The following is a 24,547-nucleotide window of genomic DNA, read 5'->3' on the forward strand; positions in this document are numbered from 1 at the left end:
GATCTATAATGTCAGGAAAGGAATAACAGAATGTTAGACACCTAGATATTTATTCTGGTTAAATATCTGAATTGGCAACATATTTCCAGACAGAAGTATAAGGTTCAGTTCAGTCAGTTCAGTCGCTCAGTCATGTCCGACTCTTTGCGACCCCATGAATTACAGCACGCCAGGCCTCCCTGTCCATCACCAACTCCCAGAGTTTACCCAAACTCATGTCCATTGAGTCAGTGATACCATCCAGCCATCTCATCCTCTGTTGTCCTCTTCTCCTCCTGCCCCCAATCCTTCCCAGAATCATGGTCTTTTTCAATGAGTCAACTCTTCGCATGAGGTAGCCAAAGTATTGGAGTTTCAGTTTCAACATCAGTCCTTCCAGTGAACACCCAGGACTGATCTCCTTTAGGATGGACTGGTTGGATCTCCTTGCAGTCCAAGGGACTCTCAAGAGTCTTCTCCAACACCACAAGAGTGCCTGATGAACTATGGACAGAGGTTCGTGACATTGTACAGGAGACAGGGATCAAGACCATCCCCATGGAAAAGAAATGCAAAAAAGCAAAAAAGTATAAGGTTACCAACCAGTAAAAGACACTCAAACAGGCATTGGACCTGTAATTTGCCACATTAAATACTAGAAGGCAAATGAGCAATATCTATAGAATTCTGAGGGAGGATTGTGACTCTCAAATTCTGAACCCAGACAAGCTATCAATCAAGTTTACAAGGGAAATACACACATTTCCAAGAAAACAAGGACCTAGAAAGTATACCACATCATTTACCAATCCTGAAAACAGTACCCAAAGAATTAAATGTGGCCAAATAATATCATTAGAAAAAGAGAGTGTGGCATGTAATAAATAGTAAGAAACTTTCAATAATGCTGTTTCAAAAAGAAGCTTAAGTAACTGTGGCTAATATGGTTGGTAATATTTTCTAAACAGTAGTTAAAACTGAACATATATACAGCTGACCTTTGAACAAAACAAACTTGAGTTGCATGGATCCACTTGTACCTGGATTTTTTTCAATAAATATTACAGCACTACATGATACATTGTTCGTTGACTCCTTGGATGTGGAACTGCAGATATGGAGAGTCAACTAAAAAGTTATCATGAATTTTCAACTGCTTAGGGCCAGCACCCCTCACCCACACATTGTTCAAAGGCCAAATGTAATGCAAAATGATAAATCTGGAATTACTTCACTAAAATCTAATAGAGAAGGAAGAATAAAAACAATTTCTGTCTTCTGCAAGGGAGAGGAGAGAAAGAAGTGATAGAACTATTTTAAGTTTTGATGTTAATAGATAATCAAATATATTAGTTAAAAATTTAGGTATGATTTCCATTTCAAGATGGTTGACAACATATTAGTTCCCATCCCTTCTTATACCCCACCAAAATGACAAAAGAAATATATAAATAAATCCACAGTAGTACTTTAAATGTGAGATGGGTTCAAACAAAAGATTTTTTAAAGATAAAAAGTATATACCCTGATAGAATGTAGTTTTGTGAAACTCATGAGAGTATAAGAAATGGCAATTTGATAAAAGTAAAAGACTTCCGTTAAAAAAGGTTTTTTAAAGACTTCATAGTAACCCTAGATAAGCAGCACAACCACAGCTCTGGCAATTTCATTTTTGGTTACTTTATTCATATTATTCCTTGATGTGAAAATATGTAAAAGGAGAGTCAGTTGCAGCATGGTTTGTGAAAAATTAGAAATAATCACAATGTCAATATCAAAGTTTATTATATGCCAAGCACTGTCCTAAATATTTTTGTATATTAATTAACACTTTTAGTCCCTGCAACAACCCTTTGTGATAGTCACTACTACTGTCTGAGGTTAAGACGGTTAAGTAATTTGTCCAGGATCAAATGGGTTATATAGAATGCTAAACTCGGCTATAAACAAATTTAACAGTTAAATGAATAAGCTAGATCTAGGTGTAGTAATGTGGATAGATCTCTTAAGGCCTACTGTTGAGTGAAAAAAATCTGAAAGAAATTTATAATACCTCGTACATAAAAGAAGGGGTTTTCCTGGTGGCTCAGTGGACAAGAATCCACCTGCCACTAAAACTAGTTTTATATTTTACTTTTTAGGTCTATGAAGTTGAAATGAAGTTGCTCAGTTGTGTCTGACTCTGCGATCCCATGGACTGTAGCCTACCAGGTTCCTCCGTCCATGGAATTTTCCAGGCAAGAGTACTGGAGTGGGTTGCCATTTCCTTCTCCAGGGGATCTTCCTGACCCAGGGATTGAATCCAGGTCTCCCAAATTGCAGGCAGACGCTTTACCCTCTGAGCCATGAGGGAAGCCCCTTTTAGGTCTATAATTTGAGTTATTTTGGGCTATAATTTGAGTTAAAATTTTGTGATGTGTGAGAATTAGGTCATGGTTCATTTTTTTGAATATGTATGTCCAGCACCTTTTGTTGAAAAAACCATCCTTTCTATGCTGAATCACCATTGCACCATTTTTCTTTTTAAAATCACTTGACCACATCTGTTTGGGTCTATTTCAGAACTCTATTCTGTTCCACTGATCTATCTGTGTGTCTACCTTTTTGCCAATATCATACATGTATTATTACTACACCTTTAGAGTAAGTCAGTTAACATGAATTATTCAAACTCGTTCTTTATCAAAATTGTTTTAACTATTCTATTATCCTTGCCTTTGTATATTAGGTTATTTTTATTTTTATTATTTATTTATTTATATTTTTGGCTGTACTGGGTCTTTATTGTTGTGTGTGGGCTTTCTCTAGTTGTGGCATGTGGGGACTTCTACTCTCTAGTTGTGGTGTGCAGGTTTCTCATTCTGATGACTTCTCTTCTTGTAGAGCATGGGCTCTAGAATGCAAGTGCTTCAAGAGTTGCAGTGTGCAGGCTCAGTAGTTGTGGCACACAGGCTTAGTTGCCCCAAGCATGTGGGATCTTCCCAGACCAGGGATCAAACCCATGTCCCCTGCATTGGCAGGTGGATTCTTAACCACTGGACCACCAGGGAAGTCCCCCGTATTAGTTTTAGAATCAGTTTGTCAACATGTAAAAAAATTTCTGCTGGGATTTTGCTAAAATTGTTTTGAATTTCTAGGTCATATGTAGAGAATGAACATCTTAAGAACAGTGAGTCTTCCAACCAACCCATTTATTTAGATCTTTGATTTCTTTTAACAGTGTTTTTTAGTTTTTAGCATAAAGATTCTATATATACTTTGTTATTTATACCTATGTATTTCATTTTGGGTGCTAGTGTCAATAGTACTTTTTAAAAACTGCAATTTCCAATTATTATTGCTACTGTAGAGAGATATAACTGTTTTTTTTTTTCATATTAACCTTGTATCTGGCAACCTTGTTAAAATCACTTATTAGTTTCAAGTACTTTTTTTAGATTCATTGAGATTTTTCAAGTAGATAATAATGACATCTGCAGGTAAAGACAGTTTTATTTCTTCCTTTCTTCTGCATTCCTTCTATTTCTTTTTCATCCCCTATTTCACTAGCTAGCACTTCCAGAACAATGATGTTGAGAGCATCATTATCAGAAGTGTTGAGAGAAGACATCCTTCCCTTGTTAGAGGAAAAGCATTCAGTCTGTTCACCATTGAGTATGATGCCAATTGTTTTAAGCCATTCTAATAGTTGCATTTTTTAAATAGATGTCCTTTATCAGGTTGAGGTTTCCTTTTATAGCAAGTTTGCTGAGTTCATCATGAATGGATATTGAATTTCTTCAAATGCTTGTCCTGCAACTATTGAAATGACCATGTTGATTCCTCTGCAGGCTATCAATATGTCAAATTACATTGAGTTTCAAATGTTGAACAATCCTTGCATCCCTTGGAAAACCCCACACAAGTCATCATGTATTACTCTTTTAATATATGACTGGATTCAATTAGCTAATGTTATGTTGAACATTTTTTCACCTATGTTCATGAGGGATACTGGTCTATAGTTTTCTTGTAATGTCTTTAACTGTTTTGGGTATCAAGTGGGTAGGCGCTGGCTCGACTCCTGGCTCTGCTCTCTTCAGCAATCATTGCTCTGAAAGTTAGTATACAAATGAAGGTTTGGGCCTCCCCTTTGTCATCCTATACCTTCTAACTTCATCTCCATGGGTCTTCTAGAGAGCAGATATTAAAGACTGAGAATTTTCAGGTATTATATTCTATGATCAGCAAGAAGAGATAAAGTTATCTCTTCCCCAATGTTTATGTTGTTTATTTTCTTATCTTATTGATTCTGTTGAAACATCCACAATAATTGTGTTAACAGTCACCACTGTCTTTTATTGTATTTTAATTAAAAAACAGCCTTATCTCATAGCTTAGACTGTTTACAGTATTTTTTTTTATTTCCACAAATAGTTTAACATGTTGAAGTAATTTCCTTATATTCCTGTTACTTTTATTTTTTAATTAGGAGTGGCTGTTGAATTTTACCAAATATTTTCTCAGCACCTACTGATATAATCATAAGGTTTACTGAAAGGTTCCTGACATAGAACTATTCTTCAAATCTTAAAGCCTAGCACATTATTCTTTTGACGCACTGGTGAATTCTATTTGCTAATATTTTACTATGGATTTTAATATCTGCATTCATATATGAGACTGAACTATAGTTTTCCTTTTTGTACAAAACTAGCATTTAGTTTTAAGATTATACAGCTTCATGAAATTAACTGGGATTAAATAGTTTAACATTGGAACAGCTTGTCAATTAAAGGTCATTTAGAAATCAAGCTCTGAATCTACTTAATCCTGATGTGTTTTTTCTCTTTTTAAATTATAAAAATATTCAGGCATAAACAAAAAGGTGTAACAACCAGCTTTGTTGAATTTTTAACATTTTGCCAAATTTGTTCCCATTTTAACAAGACATTACAGAATTAAAGTCCTCTACATATCATTCCTTGATTCGATCCCTTTCCCTTCCCTCCCAGAAGTAACCACTACTTGAATTACGTTTTTAATTCATGAAAGTTTTTAGAAGTTTTAATTATATGCTTGTATCCATAAGCAATATAGTTTTACATGTGTTAAAACATATAGGTGGTTATCACATGGTATGTGTCCTTTTGCAAACTATTTTGCTCAGTGTTACATTTTTTATATTTATGTACTGTGATATGTATAATTTGAGTTTATTCATTTTAACTATTATACAGGATCTCATTAGACAGTTCTACCACACTAATGAATAAAGTTATCCATTCAACCCACTGATGGGCATTTGGATTGATTCAAGTTTACTTTATTATAAACAATTTTGCATTGCATATTCTTGGGATGGCTCCTTGCCCCGGTATTGTGAAAGTCACTTAGTCATGTCCGACTCTTTGTGACCCCATGGAATTCTCCAGGCCCGAATACTGGAGTGGGTAGCCTTTCCTTTCTCCAGGGGATCTTCCCAAACCAGGGATCGAACCCAGGTCTCCCACATTGCAGGCAGATTCTTTACCAGCTGAGCCACCAGGGAAGCCCAAGAATACTGGAGTGGGTAGCCTATCCCTTCTCCAGTGGATCTTTCTGACCTAGGAATCGAACCAGGGCCTCCTGCATTGCAGGTGGATTGTTTACCAGCTGAGCTACCAGGTATTAAGCGGGGTGGGGGAGAAGAGCTTAAAACCCCTCTCTACCTCATCTTAATACCTAGCCTATTTAACTTTTCTTCTTTTTCTCCTCATTTTGATTAGGAGTAATCTATTACTTAAGATTTAAAACATGTTATCATTGTGAAAGGTAGACTCTAGACAGTAGGTATTATGAATGTTCTAAGATTTTTAACTTTGTTCTAGATTTGAAATGTTTCATAAGAAAATGCTAGAAAAATTTATTGTCAAATGTACACATAACATTCTCTTATTGTTCTTTCACTCTTCCATAGCTGGCTATGTTGCATTTCTCATTTCTTCTCTCATATATTTTTACCCTCATATTTTCCTTCATCAGGTTCATTAATTGTTTTCAGAGAGTCAAAAAATTTAGAATTTATCATATTTTATATTTATAATTTTTTATTAATTTCAATTAACTTATATTAACTCCCTCTTTCTCTTTTTTGCTTTCTTTTAGTGTTACTTCTCTAATGGCTTAAGATAGGTACTAAATTCCTTCTTGTTATTGTTAATTAATAATGAAGGCATTTTAGTGATAAATTGTCTTTTGGGTGTAGCTTTTGCAATGACTCACAAATTTTGTTGCAAATACCTTCTTTTTCATTGCTTTCTAGGTAGTTCATACTTTCAGTTTTTATTTCCTCCTTGATCTAAATTTTATATAGGACTGTAATTTCTGATCTCAAATTAGTTAAGATTCTTCTTGTTACTTGTTTCATTATTTATTTCTAATTTTGAGTGATGCAGAATATAAAATCTTTTTTCTTTTAACATAAGGTTTTCTTTGGGCCACATATTTAACCAATTTTTTAGTACCTTGTACTATAAAAATGTGTATTTCCTATTTGGAGGATATTTAAGGTTCTATACATACCCATCAGATGGAGTTTATGGATTATATTATTCAGTTCCTCTCTATTTATTCACTTTTTGTCTGCTTGATCTGCCCTATTCTGAAAGAAGTGTATGAAATTTCCTACTACAGTTATACATTTATCCATTTTCCTTTAATCTATTTGAGGTTCTGAATTTAAAATATTAACCAAAATATTTTTGGTGCCTACAAGCCTTTATCAATGGTATTTATCTTCTTAAACTATGAAGCAAATAACTTTATAATAAACAGGTATTTCTGTTTAATGCTTTAATTTTACTTTCTTTCTTCTGAGATAGATATTAATATTGGTTGGTACTCCTCCTGCTTTCTCTTTGCTGGTTTATAGCTTTACCTTAACCTTGCTTTATCATTGTTTCAAGTATTTTTTCTAGTAAACAACACACGTGGGTTTTGTCTTTTAATCTCATCTGAAAATGTGAGTTTTTTAACAAACAAGTGTAATATGTCCAGATTTGATACAGTAAAAGATATATTTCATTTTACTCCTTCCATTTTATTTTAGTTATCTTACTTTGCTGCTTCCTTTTATTCCTGTTAACCTAAAAGTATTTCATATTGTTTCTCTCTTTTACTAGTGGTTAGCTTCCTTTTCCTGACATTCAAAAGTGAACACTAATAAACTAATTCAGCAAAGTAGCAGGATACAAAATCAACACTCAAAAATAAATTGTGTTTCTAGAATTTAAAAGGATATCCTGCATAAAGTTAGGAACCCCAAGGGGGATAGTATTCATGTAACGATAAATTATAAATAAATTCACCCTAATGAAAAAGGAAAAAAAGTTGTTTCTATATACTAAAATAAATAATTCTCAAAGAAAATTAAGAAAACAATTCCATTTATAACAACAAAAAGAATAAAATATGTAGGAAGAAATTTATCTAAGGAGGCAAAAAGACTTCTATCACTTAAAACTACAAATATTGTTGAAATGATAGAAGGCATAAATAAATAGAAATACATCCCATATTTATAGATTGAAAATCCTAATACTGTTAAGATGTCAATACCAGAGATCTGCAAATTCAATGTAACCCGTCAAAATCCCATATTTTTGCAGAAACTTTAAAAAATGCTAAAATCCATACGGAATCCCAAGGGACCTCAAATACACAAAACAATCTTGAAGAAAAGAACAAAATTGGAGTTCTGGACTTCAAAACTTACTACAAAGCTACAGTAATCAAAATACTGTGATACTGGTACAAAGACAGACATAAAGATCAGTGGAACAGACTACAGAGCTAGAAATAATCCCTTGTATAGTCAAATAGATGATTTTTGACAAGGGTATCAAGATTATTCAATGAAGAAAGGATTGTCCCTTCACAAAAAGTTGGGGAAATTGAGTATCCATGTGCAAAAGAATGAAGAACTTATAAAAACAAAGTAGAACAGTGGTTACCCTTACCTTATGCCATATACAAAAATTAACTCAAAATGCATCAAAAACATAAGAGCTAAAATCATAAAACTTTCAGAAGAAAACATAGGGGGGAAATCTTCATGACACTGGGTTTCATAATGAATTTTTAAGCCAAAAGCACACAGGCAACAACAGGGAAAAAAATAGATAAACTGAACTTAAAAACTTTCGTGTATCAAAAGCATTATTAAGAGTGTAAAAAGCCAATCCATAGAATAGGAGAAAATATTTGCAAGTCACATATCTGGTAAAGGATTAATACTCAGAATATATAAAGAACTCCATCTCTCAAAAACAATAACTCAATTCAAAAATTGGCAAAGGACTTAAATAGATATTTTTCCAAAACAGAAATACAAATGGTAAATAAGCACAAAAAAGAGGCTCAACATCTCTAGTCACTGGAAAAACGCAGATCAAATCCATAATGAGATGCCACTTCACACCCATTAGGATGGCTATTTAAAAAGCACACACACAATATTGGCAAAGATGTGGAGTAAATGGAACCCTTATGCATTGCTGGTGGAAATGTAAAATGAACACTATGGAAAACAATATGGCAATTCCTAAAAAAGTGAACACAGAATTATCATATGATACAGCAATTCCACCTTCTAGGTATATACCAAAAAGAACTGAAAACAGGGACTTGAGCAGGTACTTGTACACTAATATTCATAGCAGTGTTATTCACAATAGCCAAAAGGTGGACACAATACAAATGCCCATCAATGGATGAATGGACAAAGCAAGTGTGGTATATACATACAAGTTCTTAAAAAGGAATAAAATTCTTAAACATGCTAAAATGTGGACAAATCTTAAAAACATTACACTAAGTGATGTAACTCCAACACAAAAGAACAAATATTGTATGATTCCACTTAAATGAGATACTTAGAATAGACAAATTATTAATAGAGACAGAAAGTAAAATAGTGGTTACCAGGGGCTGGGAAGAGCAGGGAATGGGAAGTTATTGTTTAGTGGGTTTCAGTTTGGGATGATGAAAAAGTTCTGGAGATGGGTGGTAGTGAGGGTGAATGTACTTAATGCCACTGAATTGTACACTTAAAATAATTAAAATGGTAAATTTTATGTTATTTACATTTTGTCACAATAAAAATTTATTTTAAAAAAAGAGTTAAGGAATTCATATAGTATTTGTCTTTCTCTGACTTATCTCACCTAGCATAATATCTCACCTAGCAGGTCTTTCCATGTTGTCACAAATGGCAGGATTTCCTTCTTTCTTGTGGCTGAATAATATTCCACTGTATACATATATACATCACATCTACTTCACCCAATCTTCTACTGACACTTAGGTTGTTTCCATATCTTGGCTACTGTGAATGCTGCAATGAACATGGGTATGCAGATATCCCTTCAAATTACAAATACCGTATGACACCATTTATATGTGGTATCTAAAATCTGAACTTGTAAAAACAGAGAGTAGAATAGTGGTTACCAGGTACTAAGGGTCAGGGAATGTTATTTCAGGGTACGATTAACAGAGAAGTAAGTTCTGGAGATCTAACCAGCAGTGATTACAGTCAAAAATATTGTATGTTTGGGACTTCCCTGGTGGTCCAGGGATTAAGAATCCACCTTTCATGCAGGGGACGGAGACAATCCCTGCAGGGTCAGGGAACTAAGACCCACTTGCCGGGGCAACTAAGCCCACGCGGCACAACTAGAGAAGCCTGTAAGCTGCAACAAAGAGCCTGTATGCCACAGCTAAGACTTGACAGCAGCCAAAAATAAATTAATTAATTAAAAAAACAATACTGTATGGTAAACTTCAAAGTTGCTAACAGACTAAATCTTAGCTGTTCTCAACACAAAAAAGAAATACCTATGTAACATACATGATAAAGGTATTAACTAATGTTACTATAGTAATCGTATTGCAGTATATAAATGTATCAAACCAACAGTGGGTTGTTATACCTAAAATTTACACAGTGTATCTCAATTTTTTTAAGCCTAAAAAAAAAGAGTTAAGGAACTCAAAGAACAAAAGCAAGGAGCAACAAATTTAGAAGACAGCTGAAAACAAGTAAAGTGTTTATGCTTTTCTATCTAATCTAAAATGACTAATAAATTCTAAATGTCCTTGTAATTGGCTAAGAGTCATCCTCTCATGATAGATCAGTAGATCTGCTCTGAAGAATAACGAATAGATTTTGATGCTGATTAAATTAGCAGAATACAAGTCTTTCATGTACCAAATCAAATTACTGTATCTTATGGATCAAAAGTAGTCAGCATTAAAAGTAAACAACTTTACAAAATTACAACTGCTGTCCCAGACATAATGCTGGAAGTCCACTAAAAAAGGTATGGCCAAGATCTTCAAAGGTCCACTTCTAATTCAGTGAGAGGAAGGTAAACCTGTCAAACTAGCATCAAAATCCAGAGGAAAGTTTTCAGCTACTATAGTAATCTTAAAACACAGACAGTAAACTTAAAACACAGACAGAATGATACACATAGACACACACACATACTCTATTGCATTAATGATAACCACTTTGATAAGGTAATTTTCATATATCGCCAATGAGTAGAGTTCATACTAAGAAATCAATGAGGATCTAGAAGGCAAACTGCGATAGCTAATGGAGATGACATAGTCAGAAACCAGGAAAATTATAGTCTACAAAAATGATCCCTAAATCTATGGTCTCTAAGCAGTAAGGTCACAAAAAAAGTATCAAACATCAATTTTCAGTGCTATAAATACTAGTTTATATTAAAAAGAGGTGGCAAGAATACACAGAAGAATTGTACAAAAAAAGATCTTCATGACCCAGATAATCATGATGGTGTGATCCATCACTCACCTAGAGCCAGACATCATGGAATGTGAAGTCAAGTGGGCCTTAGAAAGCATCACTACGAACAAAGCTAGTGGAGGTGATGAAATTCCAGTTGAGCTATTTCAAATACTGAAAGATGATGCTGTGAAAGTGCTGCAATCAATATGCCAGCAAATTTGGAAAACTCAGCAGTGGCCACAGGACTGGAAAAGGTCAGTTTTCATTTCAGTTCCAAAGAAAGGCAATGCCAAAGAATGCTCAAACTACCGCACAAATGCACTCATCTCACATGCTAGTAAAGTAATGCTTAAAATTATCCAAGCCAGGCTTCAGCAATACGTGAACCACAAACTTCCAGATGTTCAAGCTGGTTTTAGAAAAGGCAGAGGAACAAGAGATCAAATTGCCAACATCTGCTGGATCAGAGAAAAAAGCAAGAGAGTTCCAGAAAAATATCTATTTCTGCTTTATTGCCAATGCTAAAGCCTTTCACTGTGTGGATCTCAATAAACTGTGGAAAATTCTGAAAGAGACGGAAATACCAGACCACCCGACCTGTCTCTTGAGAAACCTGTACGCAGGTCAGGAAGCAACATTTAGAACTGGACATGGAACAACAGACTGGTTCCAAATAGGAAAAGGAGTCCGTCAAGGCTGTATATTGTCACCCTGCTTATTTAACTTATATGCAGAGTACATCATGAGAAACGCTGGGCTGGAGCAAGCACAAGCTGGAATCAAGATTGCCAGGAGAAATATCAATAACCTCAAATATGCAGATGACACCACCCACATGGCAGAAAGTAAAGAAGAACTAGAGAGCCTCTTGATGAAAGTGAAAGAGGAGAGTGAAAAAGTCAGCTTAAAGCTCAACATTCAGAAAACTAAGATCATGGCATCTGTTCCTGTCACTTCATGGCAAATAGATGGGGAAACAGTGGAAACAGTGGCTAACTTTATTTTTCTGGGCTCCAAAATCACTGTAGATGGTGACTGCAGCCATGAAATTAAAAGACGCTTACTGCTTGGAAGGAAAGTTATGACCAATCTAGATAGCATATTGAAAAGCAGAGACATTACTTTGCCAACAAAAGTCTGTCTAGTCAAGGCTCTGGTTTTTCCAGTGGCCACGTATGGATGTAAGAGTTGGACTATAAAGAAAGCTGAGTACTGAAGAATTGATGCTTTTGAACTGTGGTGTTGGAGAAAATTCTTGAGAGTCCCTTGGACTGCAAGGCGATCCAACCAGTCCATCCTAAAGGAGATCAGTCCTGAATATTCATTGGAAGGACTCATGCTGAAGCTGAAGCTCCAAAACTTTGGCCACCTGATGCGAAGAGTTGACTCATTGGAAAAGACCCTGATGTTGGGAAAGATTGAGGGCAGGAGGAGAAGGGGACGACAGAGAACGAGATGGTTGGATGGCATCACCGACTCAATGTACATGGGTTTGGGTGGACTCCGGCAGTTGGTGATGGTTAGGGAGGCCTGGCGTGCTGCGTTTCATGGGGTCGCAAAGAGTCGGACCGACTGAGCAACTTACTGAGCTATTAGTTTATGTGGCTGATAAATATAATAGAGGTCAAATACAAATTTACCAAATAGATTTCAACTACTTCATACTTCTTTCAAAAGAAATACTGTCCTTTTATGAATGCTAACTAAACACTTTATTATAATATATGGAATGCTAAAAATGTACACAAAATCTTTCCTGAGACATAGCACAATATCAACACGATTAACCTGCATATGTATTTATTCAAGATAAGAAGCATTTAGTTTTCAAAAGGTAAACTATGGCCTTATCAGCTATTTCTCTTAATGCAAACACCAACAATGAACTACAGAACCAGGTCAGAGGCTATATGGATCTGTTTCTGCAAACATGAAAGAAGGAAGAAGAAATCATCAACATTGGTATAAAAGCTGTATTATAACTTGTTCAAGTAAAGATGAATGCTATGAAGACTTCAAAATGGTTCTTAAATATCAATGAATATTCTGAATAAATATGAAGTTACTCAGTATTTTATCACTAACATTTATTGAATACTCAAGTAGGTACTGCATGCTTTATAAGCATTATCTCTAATTCTCAACATTTTATTTCTCAAGGTGAACAGTAGGTACACAATTTCCACCATGTTTTCTTTATTCTTTTTTCAGATATCAGAAACATTTATTACACTTTTATTTTTTTTTTAAAAGTGAAAAAGTAAAGCTCCAGAATGCTAAACTACTTAGCTTGCCCACAGTACCTAGGTAGCACAGGTAAACTGGAACTTAGGTCTGCTGTATTATGAATTCTAAGCATAGAATCAAAGTTCTAGTTCAAAACTATGCCCCTCAGAAACAATATACACAGTAATGACTACAGACACCTCATTCACAAACCACTTTCCATGAAGAGATATGTGTAGCACCTTAGAACTAAAACTAAATGAAACAAACACACACTAGGGTAATTAAAATTTGTAGATAGTAACATCAGAGTATTAATCAAGAAATCAGCATATAATAATCACAGTTTGGCCATATGAGCATGTTAAAGCTTTTAGACAGCAATGGTATGTATCAATACCTAAAAGAAAGTGCTCATCAATGGTGGTCAAAATAAGATATAGAAACAGAGATGAATCACAGACATAGCCAGGTTCACTTGTCTTCCAGTACCACTGAACACAGAGGATTCCTCATCCAGTTAGGACCTGAACATCCAGTTCATTTGGTCAGTATACTGCCTTAGCAGGACACACAGGAACATCTAGTTCCTTTGTTCTGACTCTATACTTACTAAGCAAGATTCTGATTATAATTTACCTTCCCATGTATCTAACCTACAAACCATTAGAGCATATGACCTAACAACGAAATCAGGTAAAATGAATTAATTAATTCATTTTAAACTAATAAATTTCTGTCCTAGACCTAGGCATTTGAGTCAGCACTAGTCAGTCTCCTCAATGTGTCTAACCACCTCTGGACACTGACAAAAGGTGAAGGCCAGATATTGAAGCAGGGCAACCCAACCATGAAACTGTTCCTCAGAATCCCCAAGCCAGAGAATGTCCTTAAATGACACCATTAACTAGTACCCCTTGAGCTTCAGCAATTAGTTTAATGTTAAGAATCTTATTTTACAGGAATGATGACTTCTCAGTAGAGTCTCTGATGAAGGTCTTGATGTCAAAAATTAAGTTCTAACTCATTGGGGAGAGGGAATCTTACAGTGTTCATTTAAGTAACCGTTTCTTGTAAAATGGCTGAAAACGTGAAAGACTGATCTGTTCAAATAACTAATGAGGAGGAAATTCTTAAATCATCTATGTAAGTGTTATATGCATGTACTTATATACCTGATGCTAGGACCCTAATGCTGGGAAAGACTGAAGGCAGAAGAAGGGGATGACAGAGGATGAGATGGTTGGATGGCATCACCAACTCAATGGACATGAGATTGAGCAAGCTCCAGAAGCTGGTGATGGACAGGGAAGCCTGGCATGCTGCAGTCCATGGGGTCACAGAGTTGGACATGACTGAGCAACTGAACTAACAAGTGTTATATATATACAACTGATAGAATATAAATCCCTGCTCTATTCCTTTGGGAAAGTTATTTAAAGTATCTAAACCTCACTTCTACCACCTGAAAAGTAATCACACCTACCTCTTTTAACTATTGCAGGATTAAATAAAACATTCAAATTAAGTACCTGCATAAGTGCTCAATTAATGTATTAATTTTGATAAATGCAAAAGTGTACAATACCATTATTAATAATTTAAGATACACTAAAGTTCCTCAAAAACAAGACCAGGAGCTTACTGTGTCTCAGATCATGAACTCCTTATTGCCAAATTCAGACTTAAATTGAAGAAAGTAGGGAAAACCACTAGACCATTCAGGTGTGACCTAAATCAAATCCCTTATGATTACACAGTGGAAGTGAGATATAGATTTAAGGGACTAGACCTGGTAGACAAAGTGCTTGATGAATTATGGATGGAGGTTCATGACATTATACAGGAGACAGGAATCAAGACCATCCCCATGGAAAAGAAATGCAAAAAGCAAAATGGCTGTCTGAGGAGGCCTTAGAAATAGCTGTGAAAAGAAGAGAAGCGAAAAGCAAAGGAGAAAAGGAAAGATATACCCATTTGAATGCAGAGTTCCAAAGAATAGCAAGGAGAGATAAGAAAGCCTTCAACAGCAATCAATGCAAAGAAATAGAGGAAAACAATAGAATGGGAAAGAGTAGAGATCTCTTCAAGAAAATCAGAGATACCAAGGGAACATTTCATTCAAAGATGGGCTCAATAAAGGACAGAAATGGTATGGACTTAACAGAAACAGAAGATATTAAGAAGAGGTGGCAAGAAGGCACAGAAGAACTGCACAAAAACATCTTCACTACCCAGATAATAATGATGGTGTGATCAATCACCTAGAGGCAGACATCATGGAATGTGAAGTCAAGTGGGCCTCAGAAAGCATCACTATGAACAAAGCTAGTGGAGGTGATGGAATTCCAGTTGAGCGATTTCAAATCCTGAAAGATGATGCTGTGAAAGTGCTGCACTCAATATGCCAGCAAATATGGAAAACTCAGCAGTGGCCACAGGACTGGAAAAGGTCAGTTTTCATTCCAGTCCCAAAGAAAGGCAATGCCATAGAATGCTCAAAATATTTCACAATTGCACGCATCTCACATGCTAGTAAAGTAATGCTCAAAATTCTCCAAGCCAGGCTTCAGCAATACGTGAACCATGAACTTCCAGATGTTCAAGCTGGTTTTAGAAAAGGCAGAGGAACCAGAGATCAAATTGCCAACATCTGCTGGATCAGAGAAAAAGCAAGAGAGTTCCAGAAAAACATCTATTTCTGCTTTATTGACTACGCCAAAGCCTTTGACTGTGTGGATCACAATAAACTGGAAAATTCTGAAAGAGATGGGAATACCAGACCACCTGACCTGCCTCTTGAGAAACCTGCATGCAGGTAAGGAAGCAACATTTAGAACTGGACATGGAACAACAGACTGGTTCCAAACAGGAACAGGAGTACATCAAGGCTGTATATTGTTACCCTGCTTAATTAACTTACATTCAGAGTACATAATGAGAAACGCTGGGCTGGTAGAAGCACAAGCTAGAATCGAGATTGCCGGGAGAAATATCAATAACCTCAAATATGCAGATGACACCACCCTCATGGCAGAAAGTGAAGAAAAGCTAAAAAGCCTCTTGATGAAAGTGAGAGAGGAGAGTGAAAAAGTTGGCTTAAAGCTCAACATTCAGAAAACTAAGATCATGGCATCCAGTCCCATCACTTCATGGCAAATAGATGGGGAAACAGTGGAAACAGTGTCAGACTTCATTTTGGGGAGATCCAAAATCACTGCAGATGGTGATTGCAGCCATGAAATTAAGAGACGCTTACTCCTTGGAAGGAAAGTTATTGCCAAATTAGATAGCATATTGAAAAGCAGAGACATTACTTTGTCAACAAAGGTCCATCTAGTCAAGGCTATGGTTTTTCCAGTGGTCATGTACGGATGTGAGAGTTGGACTGTGAAAGAATTGATGCTTTTGAACTGTGGTGTTGGAGAAGACTCTTGAGAGTCCCTTGGACTGCAAGAAGATCCAACCAGTCCATCCTAAAGGAGATCAGTCCTGGGTGTTCATTGGAAGGAGTGATGTTGAAGCTGAAACTCCAATACTTTGGCCACCTGATGCAAAGAGCTGACTCATTGGAAAAGACCCTGATGCTGGAAAGATTGAGGGCAGGAGGAGAAGGGGACGATAGAGGATGAGATGGTTGGATGGTATCACCAACTCGATGGACATGAGTTTGGGTAAATTCCGGGAGTTGGTGATGGACAGGGAGGCCTGGCGTGCTGCGATTCATGGGGTCGCAAAGAGTTGGACATGACTTGAGCAACTGAACTCAACTGAAAGTTCCTCAAACCACAAATTTCCTGATTTTTTGGTTTTCAGAAACTTAACATTGTTATACTTAGGAAGAGTCCAGATAAAACTAAGAGGTCATTCCAATTAATAAATGTAGAAGGAAAATGGAAAATAGAAAACCACCATTTGAACACCAGAGTTAATACTTATTACAGGGAAAATACACTAATGGATGCCAAAATAATCAGGAAAAGTTTGAGGAGAAACAGATATTTGCATAAGCTCAAAGTATCTACTCCTAAGATATTTATTTATTAATATCTACAAAGGGAAAATATTAATTTATAATAGAGAATACCTATCAGACATCACCCTAACCAAATGATGAAGGTTATCATAACCAGTAATCCATACATCATATACCCCCTGCTATCATGCACTGAGAATGGAGCATCATTTCTATGGTATTCTGTCCAAAACTCATAAGCCTAAAGCTAATCATGTAAAAACATAAGACAAATACAAATTAAGGAACACTCTTCCCTGATGGCTCAGATGGTGAAGAATCTGCCTGCAATGGAGGAGACACAGGTTCAATCCCTGGGTTAGGAAAGTCCCCTGGAGAAGGGAATGGCTACCCACTCTAGTATTCTTGCCTGGAGAATTCCATGGACAGAAGAGCCTGGCAGGTTATAGTGGGGTTGCAAAGAGTTGGACACAACTGAGTGACTAACACTTTCACTTTCTACAAACTAACTGAGCAATACTCATTAAAAGTTTAAGATCATGAAAAAAACAAAAAAAAGCTCAAAATCATGAAAAACATGGAAAGATTGAAGAATTGTCACAGATTAGAAGAGACTAAACATCTATTTCTGCTTTATTGACTATGGCAAATCCTTTGACTGTGTGGATCACAATAAACTGTGGAAAATTCTGAAAGAGATGGGAATACCAGACCACCTGATCTGCCACTTGAGAAACCTGTATACAGGTCAGGAAGCAACAGTTAGAACTGGACATGGAACAACAGACTGGTTCCAAATAGGAAAAGGAGTACGTCAAGGCTGTATATTGTCACCCTGCTTATTTAACTTATATGCAGAGTACATCATGAGAAACGCTGCGCTGGATGAAGTACAAGCTGGAATCAAGATTGCAGGGAGAAATATCAATAACCTCAAATATGCAGATGACACCACCCTCATGGCAGAAAGTGAAGAACTAAAGAGCCTCTTGATGAAAGTGAAAGAGGAAAGTGAAACAGTTGGCTTAAAGCTCAACATTCAGAAAACTAAGATCATGGCATCTGGTCCCATCACTTCACGTCAAATAGATGGAGAAACAGTGGAAACTGTAGCAGACTTTATTTTTTGGGGCTCCAAAATCACTAAAGATCGTGACTTCAGCCATGAAATGAAAAGATGCTTACACCTTGGAAGAAAAGTTATGACCAACGTAGATAACATATTAAAAAGCAGAGACATTGCTTTGCCAACAAACGTCCATGTAGTCAAGGCTATGGTTTTTCCAGTAGTCATGTATGGATGTGAGAGTTGGACTATAAAGAAAGCTGAGTGCTGAAGAATTGAAGCTTTTGAACTGTGGTGTTGGAGAAGACTCTTGAGAGTCCCTTAGACTGCAAAGAGATCAAACGAGTCCATCCTAAAGGAAATCAGTCCTGAATGTTCATTGGAAGGACTGATGTTGAAGCTGAAACTCTAATATTTTGGCCACCTGGTACGAAGAGCTGACTCATTTGAAAAGACCCTGATGCTAGGAAAGATGGAGGACAGGAGGAGAAGGGGATGGCAGAGCATAGATGTTGGATGGCTTTGCCAACTCAATGGACATGAGTTTGAGTAAACTCCAGGATTTGGTGATGGACAGGGAGACCTGGCGTGCTGCAGTCTATGGGGTTGCCAAGAGTCAGACACGACTGAGCGACTGAACTGAACTGAGAAGAGACTAAAGGGACATAACAACTACATGCAATGTGGGATCCTGATCTGGAAAAAAAGAACACCAGAAGGAAAACTGGTGAAATACAAACAAGTTTTATACTTTAGTTAATAGTATTGAACTAATAATAATTTCCTAATTTTTGATAACTGTTCTCTGGTTGAAATATTAGCATAAGAAGAAACTGAGTGAAGGACATACAGGAATTTCTATACTATCTTTGCAACTATTTTGTTAATAGCAAATTATCTCAAAATAAAAAAGAAAACTAATTGGTAAAGGAAAAACTAATTGGTAAACAGTAAAACTAATTGGTGAACAGTATCCCTGTTGCTTGCTATTTCCAACCCTATCACTTCTTTCAAACAAATCTATATTTAACAGCTCTTTCATCTTTTCACTAACTCCAATCTCCAAGCCTTCTTCTTACTGACTATAAATTCCCTCAGCTATAAGCTTTTATGAAAATGGAGCCTGAATCTGATTTTTCTCCCCATTATGTCCCTAGCACTTAGCACAACTCTGATACATTGTAGGTACTGAGTATTTACTTGTTGAATGAATGAACAATGAATGAATGACAGTTGTTTGCTCTTTATTCATTTCCTATTGCTGCTATAACAAATTACTACAAATATAGTGGCTTAAAACAACACAAATGTATTATCTTCCAGTTGTGGCGATCAAAAGTCCAAATGAGTCTCACTCAATTAAAATCAAGGTGTTGGCAAGGCCATGTTCTTTCTGTATGCTTTAGGAAGAAACTGCTTGCCTCTCCCAGCCTTTAGAGATTGCCCACATTCCCATCACTCCAACTTCAGCTTCCATTGTCAGATCTCCTTCTGACTAATGACCATCCTTCTTCTCAAAAGGACCCTTGTGATTATACTGGGCCCACCCAGATAATCCAGGATAATCTACCTATCAGAAGATCTTTAATTTAATCGTACCTGCAAAATCCATTAGGTAACATTTATAGGGATTCCCAGGTAGCTCAGTGGTAAAGAATCTGCCTGCCAATGCAGGAGACAGATTCGATCCCTGGGTCAGGAAGATTCCCTGGAGAAGGAAATGGCAATCCACTCCAGTACAAGTAAACTTACAAACAATGTAGAAAAAGTATGGAGGAAATGGAATACAATGGAATATATCAGATTATTTTTTTGGCATTTAGTGCTCTCATGTTCATTTAGATCCTCTCTCTACCTTCCACAATACTGAAAGGCCTCTCCTCTCCATCATTCTGTGTGTCTTTTTATACGGCTACTTCATTGCCATAACTGTCTACTCTCCAACTTAGTTTGCCAACTTTACTTTAGTTCAGTATTTTTGGAAAATATTACAGTTGCATATTCCCTCCTCTCACTCAAAGTTCTTCAAAGTTAGAGAATGCCTTCTACTGCTTTTGAATAATCCAAAGACTCTCTAGAACAGTGCTCTTCTTAGACTAGAAATCCATTAAATGCTGTTGTTAGGGAGATAAGAATCTATCACGTTTTTAATACTTCTGAAAAATGAGATTCCTTTGCTTCCCTTGGTAACACATCCCAAGGTCTATCAGCATCAGGAAATTTGCCTGGGAAATCCCATGGAGAGAGGAGCCTGGCAGGTTACATTCCATGGGGTCACAAAAGAGTCGGAAACAACTTAGTAACTATACCACCACCACCAGTGTATTTATAGGTTCTAGGGATTAGGACATGGACATCTTTGGGATGTACAACTATATGTATCAATTTGTTATCTATCAAGCAGATAGTTAACCTCAAAACTAACTAACTCATTGAACTGGGAAAATTAATTATATTTCTCAGACCAAGTCTGTCTCCTGCCACTCTCACCCTCTGTCATTTCATGAAAACATTTGCCTTTGGTTTATAGCTTTTTTTTCAAGTCTTTATTAAATTTGTTACAATACTGCTTCTGTTTCATGTGTTGGTTTTTTGGCCATGAGGCATGTGGGATCTTAGCTCCGTGACCAAGGATTGAACCTGCACCCCTGGCACTAGAAGGCCAAATCTTAACTACTGGACTGCCAGGGAAATCAGAGCATTAACTATATTTAAGTAAGTTGTATTCTTCCTCCCTTTGATGTAATTATTCTTTGCCTATGAGAATATTCCACTTTGAGGGCTGAGTCTGAAGAAAACAATGGGAAATTAAAATAAAATAACACTATTCAGGGTATGCTTATATGTAATGAAGCATCTTCTTGATAGCTCTAACAGAATCTAGAAACACTTCCAAAAGGGTCATAACAAAAATATTTTAAGAGCAAAAGTATCCCAGTGTGAATACTTTGGACAACAATATTTATTCGAAAACAAATTCTAGCATATATTTTTAAATTACCTTTTCCTTTATTGGAAATTCAGGTATTTTCACACTATTTTCTAATTTCACAATTAAATATAGGGCTGCCTAAAAATATACTTCTCCCCAAAGTGCTTTTGATAAATGAAAATAAAACAAACAAGTTTCTCCAAAATTTTGATAGATACTTCAGGCATGGAAGTACAGATCTTTAAACTGTTACTTCTACTGCATTGCTTGGAATATATTCACTACTATAATCAAAGTGTATTAGAATGCTCATTCAACATGTCAACCTGCTATAGTCAACTGTGTCTTTTTTCTAATCTTTCTTTTCAGTGGCATTTTTAGTTCAGTTCAGAGACTATAGCTGACTTGTTAGAGGTCTAGTTGTTAGATCTACTTAAAGATGGCCTGTTTAATTACCTTGAAAAGCACATAATCACAGAATTTATCCCACAGTGAAGCTTATTACAAGCAAATATATTTTAGAAACAGTCAAATAACAAAATTCACATATCTATGTGATTCCTCCAATTGGAAAATAGCCCCATTATATGAAAACTCAGTTTCATCAAGAAAACAAATGACATACTAGTGAAAGTAAAGCAGAAGCTGGTTGTGTTTCCACATGTAAAAGCAAAGTGCTACTGATTTTTCAAGCTGCCAGTGGAGGAGAAAACTATTACAAACCCGTGTGACTGACTCCTCCTAAAAGTTACTAAACAGGCCTTTCAGTAACATCTGACCAGGTCTTTCAACATCATGAACTAAAAAGTCTTCTAAATAAAACGTATGACTGACAGCCCTCATTCACAGTAAATTACCAATTTATCAAGTAATTACCAAGTAATCTACAAATTCTTTACAAAGAACAATAGATAAAGTCTTTCCACTAATGCATTAAAAAATTAAATTATGGAAGAGAAAAAATAAATCAAATTACGGAAACCATAAAATACGACAAACTGTTGAAATGCAGGTATTTATGGCCAAATCCTAAATCTGACACACATCATCAAAGGGTTTGTCTGTTTTTAATATCCTCAAAGTCAAACACCAGCAGTACAATCTATATATTCTGATTCTTGCACTGCCATAAAGTCAATGTATTCTAAATAAATGGGTATGAGGCTTTTAAGAATTGCTGGACAAGTCTCAAGTATCTACCACAGGGGGAAATACCATCAAGAGAAAAAGGTATAAAAGTCTTTTCTGAGCTATAAATTTCAAATCAAAGATGCAAAAGTACAATTTTAAAAAGGAAAAGAACTGCCATATTTCAGGGGAGAAGATTAAGAGGTGGTATGTATGCAATAAAAATATAGTTTACATATTTTAATGATGTTAATAAACAGAAAATACATATCAAGCTGATAAGACAAAAGTATAGACACACAAATTTTATATATTATACATACACACCCATATAAACGAAGGTTGGGAAAGAATCTAGAATAATTTACACTTTTCACTGGGATATTTTTCAACAAACTTGTTTAATTATATAATAAAGAGTAAGATTTTACTGAAAAAATATGAGAAATTGTACATTACAAATTACATAGTACTTACAGGAAAGTAATTAAAAGATGATGTCCTTATTATCTTCCTGGGATTCTAAATAAGTTTGTTATTGCTGTTTTCAGTCATTAAGTCATGTCTGACACTTTTGCAACCCCATGAACCATAGCCCACCAGGCTCCTCTGTCCATAGGATTTCCAAGGAAAGAATACTGGAGTGGGTTGCCATTTCCCTCTCCTGGGATCTTCCTGACCCAGGGATCGAATCCGTGTCTCCTGCATTGGCAGGTGGATTCTTTACCACTTAGCCACCAGGGATGCCCTCTGAATAAGTTAGTTTTTCCTAATTCCAAATATGCAAAAAAATGACATGATATCTAAAAATAGTATCAACTAAGTCCACTAATTTCAACATTCCTTTCAGAATGTGCTCAGTCGCTCAGTCACGTTCAATTCTTTGCAGTCCCATGGACTGTAGCCCGCCAGGATCTTTTGTCCATGGAATTTTCCAGGCAAGAATACTGGAGTGGGTTGCCATTTCCTTCCCCAGGGGATCTTCCCCACCCAGGGATGAAACCCAAGTCTCCTGCATTGGCAAGTGGATTCTTTACCATTAGTGCCACCTGGGAAGTCCAATTCAGAAAAGAAAGCTTCAATTGTTGCTCTTTGTGTAAATTAAAATGTACTTTACATTTTAGGACTACCCTGGTGGCACAGTGGATAAGAACTCGCCTGCCAATGCAGGGAGCACGGATTCGATCCCTGGTCCAGGAAGATTCCACATGCTGTGGAGCAACTAAGTCCCTACACCACAAATATTGAGCCCAAGCTCTAGAACCTACAAGCTGCAACTACTGAGCCTGTGTGCCACAACTACTGAAGCCTGCATGCCTAAAGCCTATGCTCCACAACAAGAGAAGCCACCACAGTGAGAAGCCCACGCACCATAACGAAGAGTAGCCCCTGCTCACTGCAACTAGAGAAAGCCTGCACAAAGCAATGAAGGCCCAGTGCAGCTCCCCAAAAAACGTACTTTATCTTTATAAATTAAAATTTACATCTGCTCCCCATGACAGATCCCCAAATCTGGCTATATCCCAATTACCCGGAGAACTTTTAAAAGTAAGTTTCTGGGGGAAATTCCCTGGTGGTCCAGTGGTTAGGACTCCACGCTTCCACAGCAGGGGCCACAGGTTTGATCCCTGGTTGGGGAACTAAGATTCCTCAGGCTGCACAGCACAAACAAAAAGTAATAATAATTAAACTGCATTTAAAACATATAAATAATAAAAGTAAGTTCCTGAGCCTTATCTCCTGGAGATTCTGATTTAGAAAGTCTGCAGTGGATGCTATGAATTAGTATATATGATATAATATTATATAAAGCTCACGTTGGTGTATGATTCAGCTAGCTCTTGGAATTGATCCCTTATTTTAGTGCTTTTCAAGCTCTACTGTGCATAAAAATCACCTGCAGATGTTACAAAGAGGTAGATTCTGATTCAGTAGATCTGGGGTGAGGCCTGGGGACCTGCAGCTCTAAGTTACCAGGTGATGTCCATACTGCTGGTCCAGAGAGTACACTTGGAGTAGTAAGACCTTAGAGGATCTTTCAGTCTTTCCACAGGTGAATAATAAAAGGTATTCCCATATGCTGTTCTTATTACTAAAATATTTTCAAGTTTTACCGAAACATTCTTTAGCATAGCTAGAGTATACAACTTGCAAAATATTTGACATATCTTTACTATGTGTCCTAATACCAAGTGAATGGAAATTATATCCCCCATTTACAAACAGAATAACACTAAAAGATGAGTGTTACTGCAGTCAAAAGATACAAACTTCCATTTATAAGATAAATAAGTAATAGAAACATAATGTACAACATGATAAAGATAATTAACACTACTGTATGCTATCTATAGAAATGGTTAAGGGAGTAAATCCTACGAGTTCTCATCACAAGGAAAAAAAATTTTTCTATTTAATTTTATATCTGAGACGATGTTCACTAAACTTACTGCCATA

The 24,547-nt window shown here is 36.3% G+C and overlaps 1 protein-coding gene and 1 non-coding gene across 6 annotated transcripts in view; one reads left to right on the forward strand and one right to left on the reverse strand.

The window, feature by feature from the left end:
* WNK3 (WNK lysine deficient protein kinase 3) overlaps window positions 1-24,547 on the reverse strand; it is a 174,471-nt gene that overhangs the window by 125,925 nt on the left and 23,999 nt on the right. The gene's annotated exons all lie outside the window — the stretch shown is intronic.
* Window positions 13,949-14,014, forward strand: LOC145537291 (small nucleolar RNA SNORD52). Its single transcript, XR_014076315.1, has one exon. It is a non-coding gene; the product is annotated as a small nucleolar RNA SNORD52 (small nucleolar RNA).

This window comes from Giraffa tippelskirchi, chromosome X, assembly GCF_054371585.1.
Source record: "Giraffa tippelskirchi isolate mGirTip1 chromosome X, T2T-mGirTip1v1.2.pri, whole genome shotgun sequence".
Lineage (NCBI taxonomy): Eukaryota > Metazoa > Chordata > Mammalia > Artiodactyla > Giraffidae > Giraffa > Giraffa tippelskirchi.